The 23,146-nt window shown below is 36.2% G+C and overlaps 1 protein-coding gene and 3 long non-coding RNA genes across 8 annotated transcripts in view; 2 read left to right on the top strand and 2 right to left on the bottom strand.

The window, feature by feature from the left end:
• The window catches only part of LOC117160219 (omega-amidase NIT2-A-like), a 26,825-nt gene extending 6,857 nt beyond the window's left edge, over positions 1-19,968 (bottom strand). For 3 of the 4 annotated variants that reach the window (XR_013060939.1, XR_013060940.1, XM_076626624.1), the window contains exon 1: positions 19,809-19,968. The gene's annotated coding sequence lies outside the window, so the exon portion shown is untranslated. The remainder of the gene's footprint in view (positions 1-19,808) is intronic. The other variant, XR_013060941.1, reaches the window with a different exon arrangement.
• LOC143304242 (uncharacterized) lies at positions 3,303-4,229 on the top strand. Its single transcript, XR_013060946.1, has 3 exons — positions 3,303-3,631; positions 3,786-3,914; positions 4,162-4,229. It is a non-coding gene; the product is annotated as an uncharacterized LOC143304242 (long non-coding RNA).
• LOC143304231 (uncharacterized) lies at positions 8,958-13,142 on the bottom strand. Its single transcript, XR_013060930.1, has 2 exons — positions 10,951-13,142; positions 8,958-9,770 (listed from the first exon to the last, which is right to left on the bottom strand). It is a non-coding gene; the product is annotated as an uncharacterized LOC143304231 (long non-coding RNA).
• LOC143304241 (uncharacterized) lies at positions 19,967-23,146 on the top strand. Of its 2 annotated transcripts, XR_013060945.1 has the most exons (7): positions 19,967-20,543; positions 20,756-20,851; positions 20,928-21,206; positions 21,282-21,567; positions 21,651-21,747; positions 21,910-22,014; positions 22,092-23,146. It is a non-coding gene; the product is annotated as an uncharacterized LOC143304241 (long non-coding RNA). The 2 variants fall into 2 exon arrangements; XR_013060944.1 differs by having other exon boundaries at positions 19,977-20,543; positions 21,910-23,146.

The following is a 23,146-nucleotide window of genomic DNA, read 5'->3' as shown; positions in this document are numbered from 1 at the left end:
CATCTTTTTCTAACCACCGATATGGAGATTGACCAATTAGCAGCAACGTCAATTTCCCTTACTTCCTAAACGAAGGCTTTCCTCGACGAATCCGATGATCTCGTGTCCTTAGACACACCCCAGTATAGTTTTCCTCTGTGGCATCATCGGGACAGGAAAGGCATTCTCGCTCGCGATCTCATCGATCAAGGAGTAACGCCTTCGCGATCAGTGATTATTTTCAGACTTAGACTTTGTGTGAACGTTCTGTCGTCATCCCGTTGGCCGCGGATTCGTTATTGAGCCCGAGAACATCGTCACTAGCGTCGCGAGTGCCGAACCGCTATGATCAACTGTTAAGAGTGTAATAATTCTATCATTGCAATAAACTACGCCCGTGTGTACTGTATCAATGGCTAATCCTCGAGAAGATTCATTTGACGCCCACAACCCCATTCCCAGTGATGATCCGACATATATATATGTATATATATATGTCGGGTTAACATTAGGATTTAAGGCGCGTAACGATTCTTCGTTTGAATTAGCCATTGTTTTACAAAACAGAGAGTATATTTACACGAATAAACAAGGTTTTACAAATATTATGAATAATGAATTTTTATAAATGATATGATTGATTAACAAATGATAAATTAAATTATTAATTAGATTAAAGAATAATAAGTTTTATCGAACAATAAAAGAAACGAATAATATATCTTACGATTTACTAATTTAACGAATAATGAAAATTAACGATTGATAAATTTACAAATATTGAATTTAATTTACGCTATAAACAATGATCCGGGGTTCAAACGAATCCACGGTCAACGGGAAAACTTTAAACAATTTTATAACACAAAAAAATACGTTTGCCGAATCACTCGGAAAAAATTACTCGATGTATCACTTTCCAAGGCGATCACACGAATGCCTCTCTGCATAAAATCTTTTTCGTAATCCGACTGCATTTGTTTGTTATATTCTCGCTGGAAACATCGAGAAGGTTCCAATCGTTGTTGCTAGGCAATATCTGTCAGAAGTTTGTTATATACTCCTTGGAAACATCGAGAAAGATCCAAACGCCGTTGCTAGGCAGTTTCTGTCTGGAGATTGATTCCTCATACAACGTGTGTCCCATTATATCGACATCTCTAAAGTACAATTCTATGTGATTTCTAGGGAGAACAATACAACCGATCCACACCTTCGTCAGGCAAAACGTTTATCCCGTGACCGTGGCTACGTTCAGCGACCAGTTGTCACCTCGAACCCACTTTCGCTTTTCACAAATGTCAAACAATTACAGATGACAATTACTTAATTACAGTTATGATAAGATCTGGGCTAAAGCATTAAAAGGCTTCCTCAAAATTGCATAGGGAAGGCTCCGGTTTTCATTTCATCTCCGACATATATATATATATAACTGTACATAATACATTATAGAATAACATAGTATATAATTTTATATTTTAAAAATATGAGGCATACTATTTAAGATTGTCATCGATTTAAAATCAAAGTATGAAAAGGATACCCTGGAGAGAGTAAAACACAGAATCATTCCAACTAAACATTCAGATCGTACCGACACCTAGGTATCGTTTTACAATTAAATCTCGGTCTCGAATGGATTAAAATGAAATACATACTTGCAGCTTCAACATCTTCAATATCGAGGAGATTCAAACTTTACAAATAAAAGCGGCCTGTTCCCCTTTCCACGACAGACTCTCATACCATACCCGCTCTTATCCAGGCTTTTACTTGAAACCAGCAATGCGTTCATTTACAATTTAAATTTACCCGGACCATCTACTGAATCGTCAGCCTTTTATAAATATATAATGAACCCAGAACATGTGCCTGTGCCCCTGGTATCGATGTTCGGCTTGTGATGTTCGTACCGGAACCTTCGCACAATTTCAATTTGTCACGCGTGAACATCGATTCTTCCAAGGGTCACAGCTTTATGCGGCTAAATCCTTTAGAACGATTAAAATGATACTAATGATATGGTATTTTTTACAAAGATTTAACATATCCATAAAATAGGAAGTTTCGTGCTCTCCTATTTTATATTAATTATAAATTAATATGTTTTATATGTGTTATTTATAGATCTAATAAATTTTGTATTGGTTTACAGCAGGTGCTCCGGGTATAAACAGACGACAAACGAACAAATAGAAATTCAAACTATTGTCGTTGTTTAACTCGCATGGGACTATAAGCTCGAATTGGACTTAAACGTTACGATCGTCGAGAATAATTACTATGTGTACCCTGTACGACGGGCAGAGAATCTTAAGTTATTAACGGCAATTCCTTTGTGCATAATTCAGGTTTATTAACAACCTGTAATGGATAATCATCGATGAACTCTTTTTGAATAAAGTTCACATTTATAAAGCAAACACTATAAAATACGACAGGACAATTGTAATCGATAAATGACATTTTATTAGGATATTATAAGAAGCTAAGATATCGAGGTACATTAAAATTGAGTCCGCTGCAACCCTCATGACATTTAAAATCCTACGCGTATATTGAGTAAAGTTGTTATATTAAATATAATCATATTAAATACAAGCTCGTCCGCTGGATTCCCAAATTATTTGGTTAAATACTTTGAATACGAGAATACCGAGTGTTAACAGTAGTAAATCCTCTATATGGTATGTCTACTTTGCTATCTTGAATAGGTAAATAACATTTCACTTTAACGCATTTAACCAATATTAACATTTAACATTTAACCAATATTATACGCATATGCACATAATGTTACTGTTACATATAATGATATATACGTAGATATACACGTTAATTAAATCCTCTATATGGTATTTTTATATCAGTATCGTAAACATTGTAAACCGGAAATCTTTTATTACACACGTACATATACAGTCAATATTATTGTTACATATAGTGATACATACGTTGATCCACACATTAATTAAATCCTCTATATAGTTTCTCGAGTAGTTCTCTTCAATACCGTTATATCGATGAACTCTTTTTGAATAAAGTTCACATTTATAAAGCAAACACAATAAAATACGACAGGACAATTGTAATCGATAAATGACAGTTTATTAGGATATTATAAGAAGCTAAAATATCGAGTTCTAATTGTGAATATCAAGCGCTCGTCGTTCGATGAGATTACCAATATTTTCTTCCTGCTCCTCTACATGGCGCTACGCAGGACTCGCTTCTGAGCACGTCTTTCTCGTTGGAGGCTTAATCTTTCTTTTCTTTTCCAGTAGAATTTTTACACAATTCTTTCTCCCTTTTATCATTAAATTACCTGTAATTCTTAACGATCTTTAATCTTTGTCGCTTCTTCCCTATATATATATTTTTGTTTACTTTTCTCCGTAGCGAATTTTGTCTTTCTGACGCAGGATTAGGTTCCTGGACTTAGGGAGTTGCTACACGCCAGCTCCACCATGGCGACGGCATTCACTAGGCAGCCTAGATAGCCACCTTTCAGCTCACGCTTCGGGACACTTTTTTCGCTGAGATTCTCCGCGATGAGGCATGAAAGCAGAGACCACCGTCTGCGGAGGCATGATTATTCTATTGTTCCTTTTAACGAGTAATCGTTTTACTCGAGTCCTCTTACTAAACCGTAAGTACAAAAGACTATTATACTTAGATAGGTACTTGGTCTCAAGAACCAACTTATTTTGGTCTTTCGATTAAGTTCTTAATTAAATGCTCAATTAGATATTCATAAATATATCTTCATAATATTTCCCTCATCTATTTCTTTGACATTCTAGCAACCTCGTTAAGACGTCCGCCACTTCAACTTCTATCTACAAGTGGCAAAAACTGAAGCTGACCTTCTTCATGGAGAAACATGCCGGAAATGGCATCCGCACGTGTGAATAATTATACTCAGTGTCCAGGTAGTTCTTTCGATCATCCGATAGAAGTCGTTTCTGTTTTTCAGAGTTCGTTCACGCCTCCAGAATGTAAAAATATCCAAGGAAGTACCATTAGGAAGCAATGAAATTCAGAGCTTCTGTGGTTATTCCTTTTTCTGATTGTTTCTTTTCTTTGCCCAAAATGGATGATTTCTATATCAAATTGTTTATTCGTATTTTTTTTAATATTCCTTGAGATTTTCAATCAACTCGATTTCGAATTTCTTAGCACCCGATCTTCTGGTTGACGTCGTTAAGAAAGAGGAACGAGTGCACAGGAAGCATGGTCGGCGTGAGCATGATTAGATCTGCCCGATGACCTTGCCAGTGATAATAGCGGTTCGTTAAGATGGTTGCAGTCTTGGTTTGCTTCTGTTTCGATTTCCAGCGAACTCGTCAGCCGGCATGGCTTCAGAGATGCTCCCCCTGAAACAAGTCGAAGGGAAATAATTAATGGACTCTCTGTTCGATTGTACGTGGATGACAAGCTGACCGTAAAAAGAAATATACAAATACGATTAGAAAATATAATCCGAACCCCTTTCGGTTTGATCTGAAGGTTTCTTTTTCTAGACGGAACCAAAGATTCTTATCTGGTTTATGGTGAGCTAAGGAACTCTTTGAAAACAGCATTTATAACTTTCGAAAAAGAGACAGGTATTTCTTGCGCGAACAATTGAATAATTAATTCGTTCTCTAAATATCCTTATTTGTTGTTCCTAAAATACATAATGATTGGAAGCTTCTTACGGGAAGCGCAATCAGCCGCTGATATCATTGAAGTCGAAACGCCATTAAAACCATATTACGATTCGCATGCGACATGCTCCATTCATGAAAACACAAAAGCAATAAACAAGTACAAATCAACGAAATAAATCCTCCGAGAACGAGACGTTACAGGAATTATACCATTGCGAGGATACAAAAGACTTGCTCATGAGCTACTTCCTTCAAGTAGTTGAGCGGTGTATTTTCCGGTCGTTAACTTCCATATAATGGGATATTAAAGAGTACGGACACAACGCTGCTATTTTTCAACTGTTCATTATCAAATTACGCAGCGGGAATCGTTGCAACGACAAAACTGTAACGACTCGTACCTGCGTATCTTCCATTTAGCTACGGTAAACGCTGACTTGTCTGCGTTTTTTTTTTTCACTTCCTCGTTACGGAAACCAGGAAAAGTGATTCACAATACAGTTTCTAACTGTACTTCTCGCGATTCTTCCTTAGAAACAAGCAATTGCTTCTTTTCAATTTCCTAAACCTATAATAAAACAGTCCATTCCTTGAATAGAAATTAACTTTAAAACTTTAGGCGCATACATTGTACGTATCGTATGTATGTATTTTGATTTGAAAAGAAACGCGGCAAACGCCTTTGAAAAGACGTTAGGTTTTCAACACCTTAACTAACTTAATTCCAGCGAGTCGTAAATCTGCTGCATCTCCAACATCTGAATATCCATCTTTTACAATGACTTGTTCTCCAACTTATTAAAATTACATCTCCCCCGTTGCACCGACCTTCTTTAAAGGTTCCCGCGGCAGGTTGAACCCGCATCACGTATCTTCCCTCTTCCTTCCACCCCTGTTCCCTTTCTCTTTCTATCGGACGGGAAGAGCGGGAACGCTTAAAACGCGCGAATCACGCGAGCGCCTCACGATTTGCGAAACATCACGTGAAAATCACCGATCCGATCTCCGTGCGCGCGGTGCACCGTGGGGGTAACGATTAAATCGACAGGATATACTTTATTGGCTATTCCGTTATTACAGGCTGTAGTTGGCGGGGAAATAGTCATTATGGATCGATGAACTCCATTGTAACAACGCACCTTCGAATTGCATCGGAAACGCTTCTGTATTGCGTGCACCGTATAACCTATCATCGTCTGTTTAGGGTAAATCAGTGGATCGGAAGTTACGTTTCTATGTTTCTCGCCTGTCAGTATAACACTGTGCAAGAGATACAGCAAGATCCTAAAATCATTCGAGTACAAGTAGCGTAAAATGGTCGTTTAAATTTCAATAAATTAACTATTCATACGTTAATTGTACGCGGTCAGGATTAAGGGGTACGGCGATGGAGAAGATTTTGTTAGCTAGATGTTGAGTAAATAATCGAAGATGATAATTTTATAAATGTTTCGTATTTATGATGATGGAAAAGATTTAATTTGAGTTACGTTACGTTTGAATAAGATAGACTTTTCCAAGAGTGGAGGATTTGTAGAGATAGTGGACGTAATAGTAGTATGATTTAATACTTGATGTGTCTTTTTTTTCTTTGACATATAGGTCACTGTGGGGAGTAATATTGATCTAGATATAACTATCTTTTCTGAGAAGTACGTATATGCTTATGGGAACTATGTTTGGTTAATCAATAGAGCCATTCTTTTGAGAAATTGAATCTAGAAGAATTCGACGATACTTTGCCTTGTTTCAATAGTACATCATTTTAAAGAAACGCCTGCGATTATAGTATATAATAGCACATAGGTATATGCAAAATTGCATTTTCAAATAATTAAATCAAAAATATAGGAATGTATCAATGGGAAGAATATTTGTTAAAGATCTTTCCTTTTTAATCAAATTCGTCCAACAACCCCATTCTCGCAAACATAAAATGAACGGTGCCTTTCTCAAAGAAACAAGAAGAAAATTGCTGTCGTTCTAAAGTTCTTCTCCATTGCTAAACTACCGTTCGTGTTTCTAGTTACACTCCAATTATTCGATTGTAAGAAGCAAGCAATCCCTCCATCCAAGGGCTAGATATAGTTTCTCGAGTAGTTCTCTTCAATACCGTTATATCGATGAACTCTTTTTGAATAAAGTTCACATTTATAAAGCAAACACAATAAAATACGACAGGACAATTGTAATCGATAAATAACATTTTATTAGGATATTATAAGAAGCTAAGATATCGAGTTCTAATTGTGAATATCAAGCGCTCGTCGTTCGAGGAGATTACCAATATTTTCTTCCTTAACAATATTAATTACGAAGTTTCGATACCGTTTATGACATTAAGATCTCTTAATAAAGTTGTATCGTTAAAATCTTACTGTTCCTAGGGAAAATATATAGTTAATATATATAGTTAAATATATGTCGGAGATGAAAGGACACCGGAACCTTGGGATAGCCCCGCAACATTGCAATCTAAAGGCCACTATAACTGTAACTAAACTATTGTAGTTATTCAATCCGATTGTAATTGTTCGAGATTAGTGACGGTGAGCTTTGGCTCGAGGTGACAGTCTGTCGCCCAACGTAGCCGCGGTCAAGGGATGAACGCTTTGCCTAACAAAGGTATGGAGTAATTCTATAGCTCTCCTTAAAAGAAATATTCGTGGCGACACGCGACAGTAAACATTCCAACGGTTTCTGTCCCGTGGCTCGCCACACGCAGAGCCTATTCTTCGAGTAAGATGATTGCCAGATGTCGATGCGTCTCCACAGTACATGTTCGGCTAGCCCGAGGGCCCGTTATAAATCTTAAGGTTTAGTTAACTAAAGTCCTTCAAACAGACAAACAGTCTTTGTCCTAACTACGGGAAGATAGGGGAGACATATTTTTCAACGAGCGGCGTCTCCCACTAGCAACTTTCCCTCGAGGGCGGCTAGCATCTTTTTCTAACCACCGATATGGAGATTGACCAATTAGCAGCAACGTCAATTTCCCTTACTTCCTAAACGAAGGCTTTCCTCGACGAATCCGATGATCTCGTGTCCTTAGACACACCCCATTATAGTTTTCCTCTGTGGCATCATCGGGACGGGACGGGCATTCTTTTACGCGCTCCCGTCGACCAAAGAGTAACGTCTTTACGCTCAGCAATTATTTTTACGAGTCAGACTTAGATTCAGCGAGAACGCCCATCTGTCATCCCGTTGGCCGCGGATTCGTTATTGAACCGGAGACCACTGTCACTAGTGCCGCGGACGTCTCACCGCCGTGGTAGATTGTCAAACCTGTGTTATTCATACCTGTGTCAATAAATCGTATCTTCGTTACACCGCAACGATGGCTACCTTCAACGAAGACTCCTCAAATACCGACAACCCTATCCCCCCTGCTTCTCCGACATATAATTAATTAAAAAGGGGGAAATATAATTCTGTAATATCGTAGAATAGCTTTGATTGAAGATCGGCTGAAATTAGAAAACACCGTGTACGTCGTCTTTTTGTAGTTTGTTTACATCCAAGAGCGCCTAGTAACAGTGACGCGAGAAAAGATAAACAGCGTCAAAACAGAAGTACGGTTTCATATTTCAAGGAGTGGCAATCGAGAGGCCAGAGCATGTGAGCCAGAAAGTGTGTGCGTGTGCGTGTGCGTGTGCGTGTGTGCGTGCGTGTGTGTGTGTGTGTGTGAGAGGACGAGAGCAAGAGCGAGCACGACCGAGCAGGAATGCATTGGCGAGGGTCAGAGTTGATCGAGACGTCGAAGCATAGAGTCGTTAGAATTGTCGAGTGTTAGAGTTGCCAGTGAGAGAGAGAGAGAGAGAGAGAGAGAGAGAGAGAGAGAGAGAGAGAGAGAGAGAGTTACCAAATATAAAAAATACGAGCGTTGCATTTAGTTTTCCTGTTAATCAAACATCGTTTCTCTGTCTAACTAATATCTGTATTTTCAATCCATTATTAATAAATTATAATTAATCGGACAAAATTACACCTTTAATATATTCCGATATTACAATAACTTACCTTTTTCTACGTCAATGGACACGAAAGACGTTGAGTGAGGAATTAGAACAAGTGTGGATCGTTGGAAACCACTATGCTGCGGTCTACCATTCGTTTTACCCTATATATACCACGGAACAAAGGATAATTTTCACCGGCTTGGCTATGGCTACTGGTGTGGATCCAAGTATTCGGGCCATACTAGACGCTATGCAGAAGCAGAACGAAATCAAGTTAAGAAAACTGTTAAAGGAGACTATTAAAGCAGCGACTGATTTCCGTTGAGATAATAGGGGTGATTGAGTTTGTATAACACTGTGATTCACTGAATTATAAATTATATATTTCCAACACTTAGATTACACTGACGTAGAGAAATAAATAGTTAACAACTTGTCGCACGAAGATGTGATAGATATGTACGCTAGAGCAGGGCTCTTATAATGGAAATTAATGTATTAATGGACTTAGCACTATAATATATTTAGGAGAGAAGATGTATGTTCGACAACACCGAGAACCGACAAAAGATTTTCGTGAAGTATGCGACTCTCGCGCTATGTGTAGACTGCCGCGTTAGGCGTTAGTTTTTAGACTGTCTGTCGCTCTTTTTCTAATACGGAAGAAAAGTTCGGTGTGGGTGTGCCCCTGTGCCTAAAGAACGCGGATTCGTTGTTCCCACTTTCGTTAGGAAAAGTGAGGGTAACGAACCGCGGTGTCGATTGGTCATGACCTGCACTACTGCTCGAAGGGATGAGTAGGAAGTCTCCTACCATCGTGGTGGATAGATGACTGTGTGCGTGAGGAAAACATAGCTTGTTTTATTAGAGGGCTATTCGGATTTTCCTAATGGGTGCATACCCGCTTTCTCCGTGTTTTAAGTACGCCTAATAAACCCAAGGACCTCTCTAAAAACCGACTGTGTTTCGAGAATATTTTTAAGCTTTAGAAATTCTTCAAGACAAACGGATTGAAGACACATGGCGAAACAATACAGGGAAGTGAAAGTTATGGTGGGTCCTTAGGTTTATTGAGGGTCGAAGTGACGTTACGCAGGCTGGTTGTTGTCCGGTGGCGCGAGCTGGCGCGGGCTGGCGTGCAGATGTTTTAGGCGGCGTAACAACAAGGAAGATCCTAGAAAATGAGAAGGGTGGATTAGAAGAACGAAGAAAACTCGAAGAAGATACAAAAGAAGAAACTACAGAGACAGAAGTCAATTCAAAAGGTATATTAAATAATAAGTGCGATTTACTTGATACCGAAAGAGCTATTGAAATTAATGATACGGTTCAAGATATTAAATTTACTGAAGGTAGAAGCCGCACTCAAAATGATATGGAAGATGTAGTAGAAGATTCACAAGAATTATCTAATAAAAGTAAGTTATCAGAAATAAGGATTGCACTTAACAAAATTGAATATACAAAAACTATTTTACGGAATAAAAAGAATTCATTAGAAAGAGAAAGAGGAGTAAGGGAAAAGAAGAAAATGTACAGACAGAAATTATTTCAAAAAATATATCAGATGATAAATGTGATTTGCTTTAGAAAAAAAAAAAAAAATATTATCCACAAACTACATTAGGAATTTATCTATTTTAGTGAGGAGAAAGAGAAAGGATAGAGGAGTTGATCAATAGACTGTGGATTTTGAAGCGTTTATGAAAAACTTACAATTTTAATAAAATATTCAATGTAAAGTCTTTGTTATAATATTCAGATAGATAGATGAAAAAAATACTGAATTTGCATAATTACTCATGGCTTATTGATCAATCATGCGACTCGTTCAGAGGTAACTCGAGTTGTAAAGGCGACAATTTATTAAAAATGGTATATCTGACGTACGATGCATTTGCTCATGTTAAACTATTTAAATAAGTATAAAAATCACGCGAAAAAAAATCTACTGAAAATAATGTTGAACTAGTTAATAATAATAAATCATATAGTGAAACACAAACCTTAAATCAAGATTTTAAGTTCAAAAAAAAAAAGAAAGAAGAAGAAAGAAGTTGATAAAATGACAGCAATAAAATGACCAAAAATTGAATTACGATCCCGAGCATCAACTCGCTGATCTTCAAGTAGAATGTTCCGACAAAGACAGGACGACACAAGAGTTCGAGAAGCACATAGAGGACATGAAGGAGGAAGTGCAAAAATTAGAATTGCAACTCGACGAGTTACAAAAAAAAGAAAAACACACACGCACGTAAAAAGAGTTCAATCTTTTGGAATACAAATGGAAGAACTAACAATAAAATTAGAAGAAATAACACAGAAGAAATAAGTCACCAATATGAAATTACCTGATGGCTGATGTTGATCGTTGACGTTTATAATGATTGAATTTCGTCCACGGCGCCATCTGGATCCTTGTTGAAAAATTCAAATAGCCGCAACAGCACCATTGAGCTCATCACGTTTGTTGGTGAGTCGAGGAGCTGGAGGATTTCTCATCCTCAAGGACATAAATTTCACCGGTTCCGGTAATGTTTTTTACATGGTCCAAGCATTCGAAATCACAACATCGCTTTCCAAGACGAAATTTCCTGCATGGCTGTAGTAAACAGAAATCGATCAATTGTACAGATCAATCGTCACTCGACTGCTCGAGAATTCAGGTCATCCAGAGAATAGAATAGAGACGTGGAAAAATGTAGTGCGATCATCGCAGTGGGAGGAAATAGGGGGATAGGGACCAAATGAATGAACGAGATGTTAAGGACAACTGACGACAAGTTCTTCTTTTGTCGAGAATTGCATGTTTGTGAATGGTTTGTGGGTGGTTAGGTGGAGAGAATTGAAGAGTTTGGAGGTGACTGGAAGAGTGTTTTGGGCAAGGTAGATTGCAGAATGGTTGCGGTAGCATTGTGTTAATTATGGGTTTGTACATGTAATCTTTGCATGTATCACTACATAGAACCTAACGTATATTTTTAATAATACATCAGAGTTTTAGTTATTTCATAGCTATGAATTTTATACTCTATAATCTTGACGTTTTATTTCACAGAAGCGTTTGAATATCCATAAAAATTAAATGAACCAATGTATTCATTATCTTATAGAGAAGATATATTATTTTTAATTATGTTCCAATTATTTATCATGATCCTGATTTCCTTATTCTGAAAATTTGAAAGGAAGTTTTGTAGTTTGATACTTTCAGCGACAAAGGGTCAATATTGCTTTAGTATATTTCGTCACATATACATGTATATCTATATATCCACCGAAAATGCGCTCTTGTAGACAAACGCTCGATTCGCGTCATAGCTTTTAAAGCTTGTCGCATCTCAATCAGTTGGAAAAAGTTTTTCCTGTAGCATATTTTATTTTTACGAACCAACAAGGTCTTTGTTTATTTCCTTCTTTTTTTTGCTCTAATTCCCCCATTGTTTTTTCAAGGATAGTATTTCAGAGCCATTAGTCAAGTTCATTGTAACAATAAACGTACGTTTCGGAAACATTTTGTGCTGTGAAACAGAATACACTAAAGTTTGAAGGTCACATCGATTTTCGAAAGTTTATAAATGGAGGTGTATGACAGTATCACCAGCTGTTGCGGTCCCCAAGCGCCAAAATACGTTCTGACTACTATTTTATGTATCTCACAGAAGTATGTCTTCATTCATCATCTCCCATGCCATCCACCAACGTGTTCTTAACATGTTATCTCCTAGTAAAATATTGATGTTGAGTCAGATATCCAACTGAATAATCTTTTCGGTGTCTACTATAAGACATTTAAAACCAAGGCTCGTACACACGTGTGCTTATACGTCAGATGTAATACTTAACAGGAAACCTGCTTATATTAATATTAAATTTATGCATAGTAGGATGTTCGACCTTTGTAAAAATGAAATTATAATACATACAGTTTCACCGTGGAAAAGTGAATCTTTCTAGCATGTCCACGCAAATGCAGGGTAGGGGAGGACTGTGCATGCACCAAACAACTTTACGTTCGTAATTTTTCACACAAATGTACAACTGTAGGGAAAAAATTATCTCTGATTTTTCGGATGTTAGGAATCGACAATATCGCATAACGGAATGCTGTGTTCTACGTATTCTATTTTTGTTACGAAAGTGGTACAAACGAAGTCCACATAAGAATAGTACAACAAAATCGGTTGAGGTTAGGTTATCGTGCAGATATCGCGGCTTTTGCATTGGAAATCACGCAACTGCCAGTCTCGTCGTTCCTTGTAAACGAAAGAAAGGTATTGTAATCGGTCGGAATTAACATAAAACTAGTCGCATGCGACCATATGGCCTGAATGGTGAATAAACGAGAGTAGAGCGCGAGCTATGTGATTCTAACCGTTTAGGCGGAAACTAATGATTGTAACCAGAGCCGAGATATATGCCAATATTACTTTGCTCGACAAAGCGTATAAGATGAGGAGAGAATCGCGATAAGGTAGAACAAGAGACAGATATTCTCTACGTAAAGCAAGTCTGTCAACTAGATTGAAATCCTATAGCTATAACTACAGAGAATCCATATTCTGGCGAATTGTCTTTTCACAAATGAAGCTTCTGAAGAACGGAATTGATACAATACAATAACTACTGTTCATTCGTAACTACTGTTGTAAGAATCTATATATTTGTCTATCTATATCTATATATATCGATCTATATATATTTGTCAGAATGTCATTTTATCAAAAAACCCATTCTCTGTAATCATAGTTTAACGAAGCATAATTAATAGAAGAGGTACAGCGTTAAGTGGAGATGATTTAATCACAGTTAAGTAGATAAATCTCTATATTAGTCTCTTTAATTAAAATGTTCTACGTTTTATTTGCGTCATTTTTTTCCTTCATCCAATTTAAAATGTTTAAATAACAATAGCCTATACAATATAATTTTATGTAAAAAAATTGATTGTACCATGTTTATTACAGATATTTAACATTTTTGTGTACATACAAAATTTAAATTATACCTCGCTTGAGAACAAAAATTCTATTTGTTTTCCTAACATGTACTAATAATTATTGATCAAAATAGAAAAAGCTGGAGGAGATTACTTAGGAAGATTACTTAGCATCTCATATTCCTGTCAAGGCTCGAACGTTTTATCTTCCTTTAGATTTTCCTAAGTTTCCATTTCTCTGACTTGCTATTTGAGTTAGCTTAGTATACGTGCTATACATAAGTATGTATAGTGTCATGATCGCGACAGTCTTGAGTTACCCACGCTTTATCCTCTGTAAACTATTTATAAAAGAAGAACAAATTACATGTTAGAACTTTCATTCAATTTACCAATACAAATAATTTTAAACAAGAAAAAAGACCTAATGCAGTGGTTTCAACTTAAACATATCCAACAGTTATTTACGAATAAATAGTATAAATCTTTTAGCAACATGAAATTCGCGATATTTATTCAAATATTTATATTTACAGTGCGGCATCAGCAAAGAAAACGTGTTTATCGAAACGTGCGCTATCGATTTTATGATTTTGCCACGCAAACAGGGAAATTGCAACTCAAAATTGAATTCGCACTGCAAAGCGTTGACGTTACGATATCAATTACATACTTCAAAAACACCGAAGGTATCACACGGAATCAGAGAGATTCTATGAGAAGTTAAACGCATAGTCACCCTATTGGGAATAGGATTGCTTTGATTCGAGCTCAAACATAGGGAAAGCTGAAAGAATCTTTTGCGGATCTTCCTTCTTCTCTACATTGGATTTTATACAAAACGACTTTAACCTTTTCAAGGAAATACGGAAATAAGGATTTTAGATAGAGAGATTTATCTGGAAGGAAATGGATAGAAAACGTAGAACCAGTTCTTGTTGGTTGAAAGATTTTTTCTCTTCGCAGAGATTCAAGCTTTAAAGAACGATCAAATATGTGCGCAGCTGACTTACGAGTGAAGTTATTATTAAAAAAAATTGTTGCATTTAAAAGGATAAATATTAATATAAATTTAAAAAAATTGTTTGTTCAATTATCATAAGTTTAATTTAAATTTAAAAAAATTGTTAGTTCAATTATCATAAGTTTAAAGATATGTAGATATTGTATTTACATATCGAAAATCAGACAGCAATATTAATTAACACACCTAGTCAAACGCACACGTACTTTAAAACCGTGCTTTAAAATCGATATTCGCTGAAACAATACATCGCTCTGCGCTTCCAATTTGTTTTCGCACGAAGAATCAGTCCACTCATTGTTACCGTCACCATCTCTACCGTAATCTATATTACTCGAATAAATTCTATATCTTGATTGGAAAATCACATATTTTAACGAACTTCCCTATTTTTTGTTTTTTATGACTTTAACTGGCAATTTCCATAATGTTCTATAACTTGACAACAGACTGATAATATTTCAGGATATATATACATACATCATGTTTTTGAGGATTCTGTAGTAAAATAATTATAGTTGGGGAGTCCAACTTCCCAAACCGCGACAAACATATTTCACACATCCACGACGACTTTACAAGCAGACCCCTCGCGGTTTTGGGAAATCGATGAAGGACCCTCAATTAAACATATCTCAGAGGGCAGATCGACGATGCGAAGAACACTTCCAAGCCCACACCCGACGCACCAGCGAAGGACGATACATCGTCGCTCTACCTTTCAATGATCAGCTTCAGTCACTCGGATCCTCTAAAACGCTGGCAATTAAACGACTCGCCTCACTCAATCGCCGATTCCAGCACGACAAACGCTTCGAATCAGAATATCGAACGGTAATACAGGAATACCTGGCATTGGGACACATGACGAAGGTCAATGTCAACCACTCCGACGACAACGGATACTATTTACCCCATCATGGCGTGACCAAAGCATCGAGTCAAACCACCAAACTCCGTGTAGTTTTCGACGGATCGGCACCAAGCACTGCCGGAACCTCCCTAAACGATACACTTTACACAGGACCCAAGTTACAGGAAGATTTATTTTGTATATTAATTAGATTCCGCGCTCATCAGTACGTACTGACTGGCGACATCGAGAAAATGTATCGGCAATTCCTCGTACGACCAGAGGATCGGAAATATCAAAGGATATTATGGCGCAGCGCGAGTGGAGAAACAGAAACATATGAGCTTAACACCGTAATACTCTTATCATAGAAATAGAAGCAGTCCTCAATTCCCGCCCGCTAACTCCTATCTCCACCGATCCAAATGATCTCCTAGCCCTCACTCCCGGACATTTCCTCATTGGCGATTCATTAATGTGCTTACGTGATCGAGATTTCAGAGACATTTCATCGAACCGACTCTCCAAATGGCAGCATATCCAACAGCTTAAACAACATTTTTGGAACCGCTGGCATAAGGAGTATTTGAACGAGCTAACCAACCGCAATAAATGGAGCAAGGGTGGACACAGCATCCAAAAGGGCACAATCGTCATCCTCAGATAGGACAACGTTCCCTCCATGCATTGGCCTCTGGGCCGAGTTATCAAGGTTCATCCAGGCGCCGATGGTGTCATCCGGACAGCTACAGTTCAGACGGCAAAGAGCATTTTGGATCGGGGCGTCAAAAGGCTTGTCCCACTGCCAATTCAACCCGATCTCGAGAAACCCGAACAACTAGCCACCGAGACGAAATAAGATGGGAATTTCAGCCACACCTCGCTAGTTTGATCGGTACCCTCTCAACGGGGGGAGAATGTTACGCCATGCGGCTTACCATAGGTCATATTCTTAACTATCGATAGCGCCACTATAATGTCGCAGACGGATCGTCGCGTCTGCCCGGCAAACAAACATTGTAGTGGCAAGCGCGTGGTTCATTAAGCAGGGCGACTTCCAGAAACGTCGACTCGTGGCCCGTATTTTACCTCGCAGTAAAAGAATGTGGCGTGATCCGAACGTAGTGGGGGTCGCCTTCCAGAAAAAACGAAAAAAATCGAAAGGCGTTCAGAACTTTTCGAGAAGTCGAACCGTCAACACATGTGGTATGTCGCGCATTACTTATCAACCAAAACGCAGTTACATTTTTTTTGTTCCTTTTATATCTTTCTAGTTAATAAGTTGTTGAAATAAACATTAATTTATTTGTGTTAATTCTGTGGAATTTCATTGAACTACCCTTATTATCATAATCGAAATAAGGGGATCGATCAGTTCGTGGCGTCGATTATTTAATCGTAACGGGAACTTACAACTCTCGTTGACGTGCTATCTCGCGATCGCGTCTCTCCGCGAACGGTCGAAACAAAATGATTCACTAAAAACTGTCCTGAATTCCTAAGAATTTATTTACCGCAAAACTGACAAAGTGTTTATTTAAGAAATGAGGTTGAAGGTAGTCCTTTTCTTTCATTTCATTCATTTTCATTTTCTTTCTTAAGTATGGCTAACACAATATCTAATCAATTAAAATTTTATATTTTCACGTGAAAAGTTTCTTTAGATAATTATTATCAACATGATGACTAACTCTTACGGATTAATACGTGTCTGTAGGGCAATCCGGTGGACTTGATCGGCTTTTTACTTCGAAAGTTGAGTAATCGGTGTCGCTTTCTTACGCATCTTTGAACTGTATAAATGTTTTAAAATTGTTTGATCCAGAATGTACCACACCGGACAATCAAGAAGGCAGGTGCCTTGACTACAGAAAATGTAAACCTCTGCAAGAAATATGGCAGATACAGTACCGTACAGCCACCGATTTTTATAGACGATCAGTGTGCAGATACCAGGGCAATGTTACGATCGTTTGCTGTCCGAACGATCCAAACAAAGAGAAGAGAGAAATTTTAATAAAAACTGTGTACAAGTATAAGGCTTTGCGACCACCATACTGTGGTTTTAGCAACGTCTCTCATACCAGGGTGGTCGATGGTAAACCAGCTGAACTTGGTACGTTTTATGTCTTTCTTTCCGATTAATAATAAGCCATTTACTGCAAAGAATGAACTTTAAAGGCATTAAACAGCACATCAATGTACATTTCAATTAGACTAAATAATAATGCTATGATTTCATCGGTAGTAACTTTACTTATTAACTTGAATTATTTCTTTCTTTTACTTCATGTTAGGAAGAGTATCTTTTTGCTTGAAATAAAGAATTGATATAGGAGTAATAATATGGATAGAGATCAAAAACTGTTAGGGCAGAAATTACACGTTTGAACTTTATAGTTCAGTATAGTTCAAATAGAAATTATATAGAATTATTTGATAATTTGCATTCCACTGGAATAAAAATTTAATTTCTGTCTTTATCAAATCTGTATTTCAGAGTATTTGTACGTATGTACTTATCGTCTGCTGTATGATCGAATATCGAATAGGTAATAATCGTTGTTACTCGTTATGTGAGAAAAAATTATGTATATTCACAACTATGACTATTGCATTTTAGGCGCTTGGCCATGGATCGCTGCATTAGGTTTTCGTAATCCCCGAAACCCAGACAAACCACTATGGAAGTGCGGAGGTTCCCTGATATCGGCTAGGCATGTTTTGACCGCAGCACATTATGCACATATGGATGGAATAGAAAACATACACAATCATAATATTGCCATTCTTAGATTGGTGGAGGAATTGCCATTTTCGAGTAAGTCCTCAAATATATATATATATATATATATGCTATTGAGTATTACTGAAGTATCATATCCTGAAATTTCTTACTGTACACATATATTGTGTCATAAAGCATGTACAATTCTTTCTCATACTTTTGGTCATTCGTTTCCTGCATTTTCATTTATTCTTTTATTTTTCAGGGTACGTATATCCCATTTGTACGAAAGAGCCCCTACGAAAGAGCAACTTCGTCGGCTATAACCCCCTTGTTGCTGGATGGGGAGCATTAAGATATAGTAAGTGATATCAATTTTATAATAAAATTAAACAGTTCCAGTCTTAAATATCTTTCTTATTTTCTTCGTAGGACGACCACGACGTAATGCATTAATGGAAGTACAAATGCCAGTGATTAAGAACGCCGAATGCAAAATAGCTTATTCCAAATTTCCTAATGCACCTGATATCACTGATGGTATAATATGCGCCGAACATGCTCAGGGTGGAGAGGATTCTTGTACGGTAATTAAGTTACAGAGTTACTACAAACTATACGGTATCTGAAGACACGTCAATTCGAATTAACATCAAATCGACGTCTTAAACATTAGAAATAATAGATAAACACAATTTAATAGTCTTGCCCACTTCTCACACCTCATTGTGGTATTTAATCTAATTTCCTTCTAATCTTAGTTTTGCTCAAAATACATATAACATGTACATTATAAATTGGAGTATTTCAATACACAAATCAATAGAAGATTATTACTGTATATAAGTATAATTTCAATACAATTCGATCGATATATTTCAGTATCTTTGATTAAAAATTTAACGATCCTTTCAGGCTGACCGCGGCGGACCACTGCTGATACAACATGAATGAACCTCGTATTTAATAGGTATTGTGTCTTATGCTTATAAGTGCGGCACAGCTGGGTATCCCAGCGTTTACACTAGGGTCACATCGTACCTTGACTTCATTCTCCAAGCGATGCAATAATATGATATTACTGTTCCATAAATATCATTGTGTAAAAAACGTAAAGTTGGATTTTCTTATTGTGGAGATAAGAAACAGCTCAAATTTACATTGTTTTGTACGTTACAAATTATAGGCTTAAAATGTACGAAATGTAACTTTGAAACGACACTAATTTTTTACGCACGATAAACCTCCACGACTTAGGTATGTAAAGATGATAAACGTATATTAATTCTATTAATTTGGTAATAATAAACCAACTTTCTGAGAAGTTCTGTAAATTTCGTTTCTGTTGTATCAAGAGAATAATGGAATATTCCACTTAGATCGTATACTTCTTGTATGTACATACAAAATTTTCCGGCTAATCTAAAACACTTCATAAGATAGAGAGCTTCTGGAAATTCGGACACAGAGAGTACATAAAATACAAGATAAGTCTCGTGTCTTTCAAAATTATTTTTTATTCGCTAAAAACGTCCTGTGTATTCATGCAATCACATGCAACCTGGAAACTTCACTTATTTTTTATCACTTTCCAATTCAATACACTGTTTCTGCATTTTTGACTATATGTAAGAGAAATTTCCATTCAGCCAAAGGTGTACTTACAGATTATAGATTCCTATACGACTCTCGGTAAAAATTTATCCGCACTCCAGATAGTTAAAACTTCTGTCGACCGTATTGATCCATCTGCACTCTTCGTATGACGTCAATATCTGTTCAGTGCTGCTGCGTAGGTTTCATTGTGTTACGTCAATTCGTTTGTGACCATTGCGCCAGTAATGGCGCTTTGCAATGGTGATTTGCAGGAAAACAGTGCATGATGCTGTGATTCGTTTCTTGTGGTCGGAGGTTATGTTTCATGCCTATATTTATCAAAGATTTAATGCACATTATGGAGAAAGTGTTTTGTCACGAAGTGTGTTTGAATGGGCACAAAAGTTCAAAGAAGATCGCACAAGTGTTATGAAAAAACAGCTGGACGCCCGTCCACATCCACGATGACAACATTGAACGTGCTATCTATGGAATAGACGAGTGACACTGGATAATGTGGCAAATCATTTGGAAATCAGCCACGGCTCTGCTTATGCAATAGTGCACGACAGATTTGGGTTTTAAAAAGTTTGTGCGAGATGGATGCCGAGAAAGCTGATGAAAAGGTGAAGACGACGATGCATTCGTGGTTCGCAGCTCAGCCCAAAACATTTTTTAATGAGAAAATACGAAGGTCCTTCAGCAAATGGACAAAGTGTATACAGAAATTGAGTGATTATGTCAAAAAATGATGTATGTCTTTTTTGACAATTGCTTAAAATAAATTCTACACCGACAGAGCGGGTAACTTTTTACTCACCCTCGTAAGACACTTAAATTTCCAATCTATTATGATGAATAAAAGAGCTTATACTATTAAATCTAATTGTATTTTGTTGCATGAGAGTACACGTGTATGTGATGTACATTACCTCTATATCCCGTTGAACGCTTCAATATAGCGCATATATACTATATTTTGTACAGCTTCTATAAAATTTTGTATGTTTGTTTAGGCTGTTAATCGAGAGGCTGGAGTACAAAGAAGTGGCACAATGATGTGGGCTGATGACATTTATAATTATCAAGGAATTACCCCTACATTCGCTCAGGTATATATCGTTGACTATAATGTATTTAACATATATGATTGTTAGAATATTAATAATTAATTTTTAATTCTATCAGAATTTTAATGAAACTGTCCCTTGGGAAGGAAGAACTGATACCTTGATATCAGGGTTTGTACATCCTATATATACGACAAATTTTAGAACATTATATAACGAAGAACCAGATCGTCGTGGCCATGTGATGTGAATAAAAGGACTTGAATTTGGTGATATTTTTATAATGTTAGATAACATAACTAAGTATCTTCACAGTAAGATAGGATGACATGGTTTACATGATCTTAATGTTGTTCACTTGAGTGATGATATTATAAGGAAAAGTGTAATATCACAGGTAGGATGATTCATAATTTAGAACTACTAACTCATGTATGTATTAAAAATTAAAGAAATATATTAAATTTTATAGGATATTTATGTTTAGTAACCAGTAATTCAGAGATTGGTATTCATTACTATATATTGGTATTCGTTACTATAACGAGGCTGTAGAAACGCACCCTTCCTTCTTTGCAAATGGTCCTGTATTTATGTCTAAGCCGAAACTGGAACCTCTGAATAATTTAGATTTATTCTTGTCATTTTCTAAAATACTTATCTACAGTATACCATAAGGAATGATACCGTATCCCACCTAATCAAGTGCCTTAAGAAACATCAACAGGATATCACAGTAATCCCTTATCGACTGATATGTAAGTAAAAGTTATGTGTCATTGTTATACACAGTTATGTGTTAGTGTTATACACAGTTATTTATCATTTTCTATTAATTCAGTTGTAGCCACTACAATATCTATGACACCGGTAGTAATTATAAGATCAATAATGATGTTCTATAAGAGGAAATGATGATTAGGAACAAAAACTTACAGGTAAGTCAAAGTATATGTTATTTGCCATTTGAAAAGAAAGTTACTAACTTAGAATTTTTTGATAAATAACAATTGTGCAAAATATATTGGATTTCAAATTTGTCAAAAATTGAAATTTAAGAAGCATTGTAATAATATAACATTAATATTTTGATTTTTCAGGAGATATCATGCGGTGGATGGATAATATGTAAAAAATATTAAGCAGTATATGAATTTTCATATTGCGTAGAGATAACAAAATGAATTTTAAAAAATGTCGACATGGTAATAAGAAATAGCATCATGACAAAGAATATATAAACACAGTTTCATTTTTTATAAATAAAAATTTGTTGTTCCAGATTTTGAAATATAGTGAAACGTTTAATTAGTATCTTAATATCTTTAAATAATTATTATTTTAGAATCAATTGTAATTGTATCATACGTACTTTTGAATTCGTGCAAGAACATATGTAATTTTGAAGTAGTTATTATTAGGAAATTGTTAGACGCGAACAGTATGCGAAAAGTTAGTATGCAGTGTAATAATTATCAATCAAAACACAAGAATTAAATTCTTGAGGAAAAAATTTCCGGAATTTCTTATTTACATGATTATAAAGAAATCCATAATAAAAATCCATAATAAATGCTTTCTAATACTTCTCTTCCTTGTAATGCCTACGTTAATAATAACGAGGTTCGACTTTTTGTTTTTAGAGGGATACTGGAAAATTTGAAAGTACAGTACCATTGGGAAGAAAATCACGATATTGAAAACGATATTTGCAAGTAAATTTCCAAAAAATCTGTTTTCAAATTTTCGCTTTCTATTTCACATTAAAAGAAAGGGCTGCCTTCTTTCTCTGCAAGACAAAACAAACATTCTGAATCTCGTATCAATGAATGATGTCAATAAGTTATTTTTCTTTTCAGATTGAACAATATTCCAGATTTATTCATAATTTCATACTACGCGAAGAATAGACTTTCATGGGTATATAAAGGAAATATTAAGTATAGGAAAACTCTTTTTCGTTGTAGGTGACATATGCTTCACGGTTGAACACATGTATTTTTGAACACATATAAATGAAAAAGTACTCTTATGGAGAAAAAGAATTGATACCTTCGATTGACATTAGATAATGTATATAAACTTATGAACAATCACTATCGGTTTGTATTTTAGGTGCACACGCAGATTTGTTGGAGTTCTTATAAAATGTACATCCTGTACGAACGTTTTATTCTTCCAAATTTTACGATACTATGTCTCATATAATAACTATATGGATTAAACGTAATATAAATGATCCGAAAATAGACTCGAACGACATTAATTGTCTTTCTATTTATATCAATATCGAAAATACAAGTAAAGCTGGAACAATAGTATGCAAGAATGGACTAT

This window comes from Bombus vancouverensis, unplaced genomic scaffold (genome assembly GCF_051014615.1).
Source record: "Bombus vancouverensis nearcticus unplaced genomic scaffold, iyBomVanc1_principal scaffold0027, whole genome shotgun sequence".
Classification (NCBI taxonomy): domain Eukaryota; kingdom Metazoa; phylum Arthropoda; class Insecta; order Hymenoptera; family Apidae; genus Bombus; species Bombus vancouverensis.
Note: the sequence above shows the minus strand (reverse complement) of the source record. Positions and strands in the feature narration are given on the sequence as shown.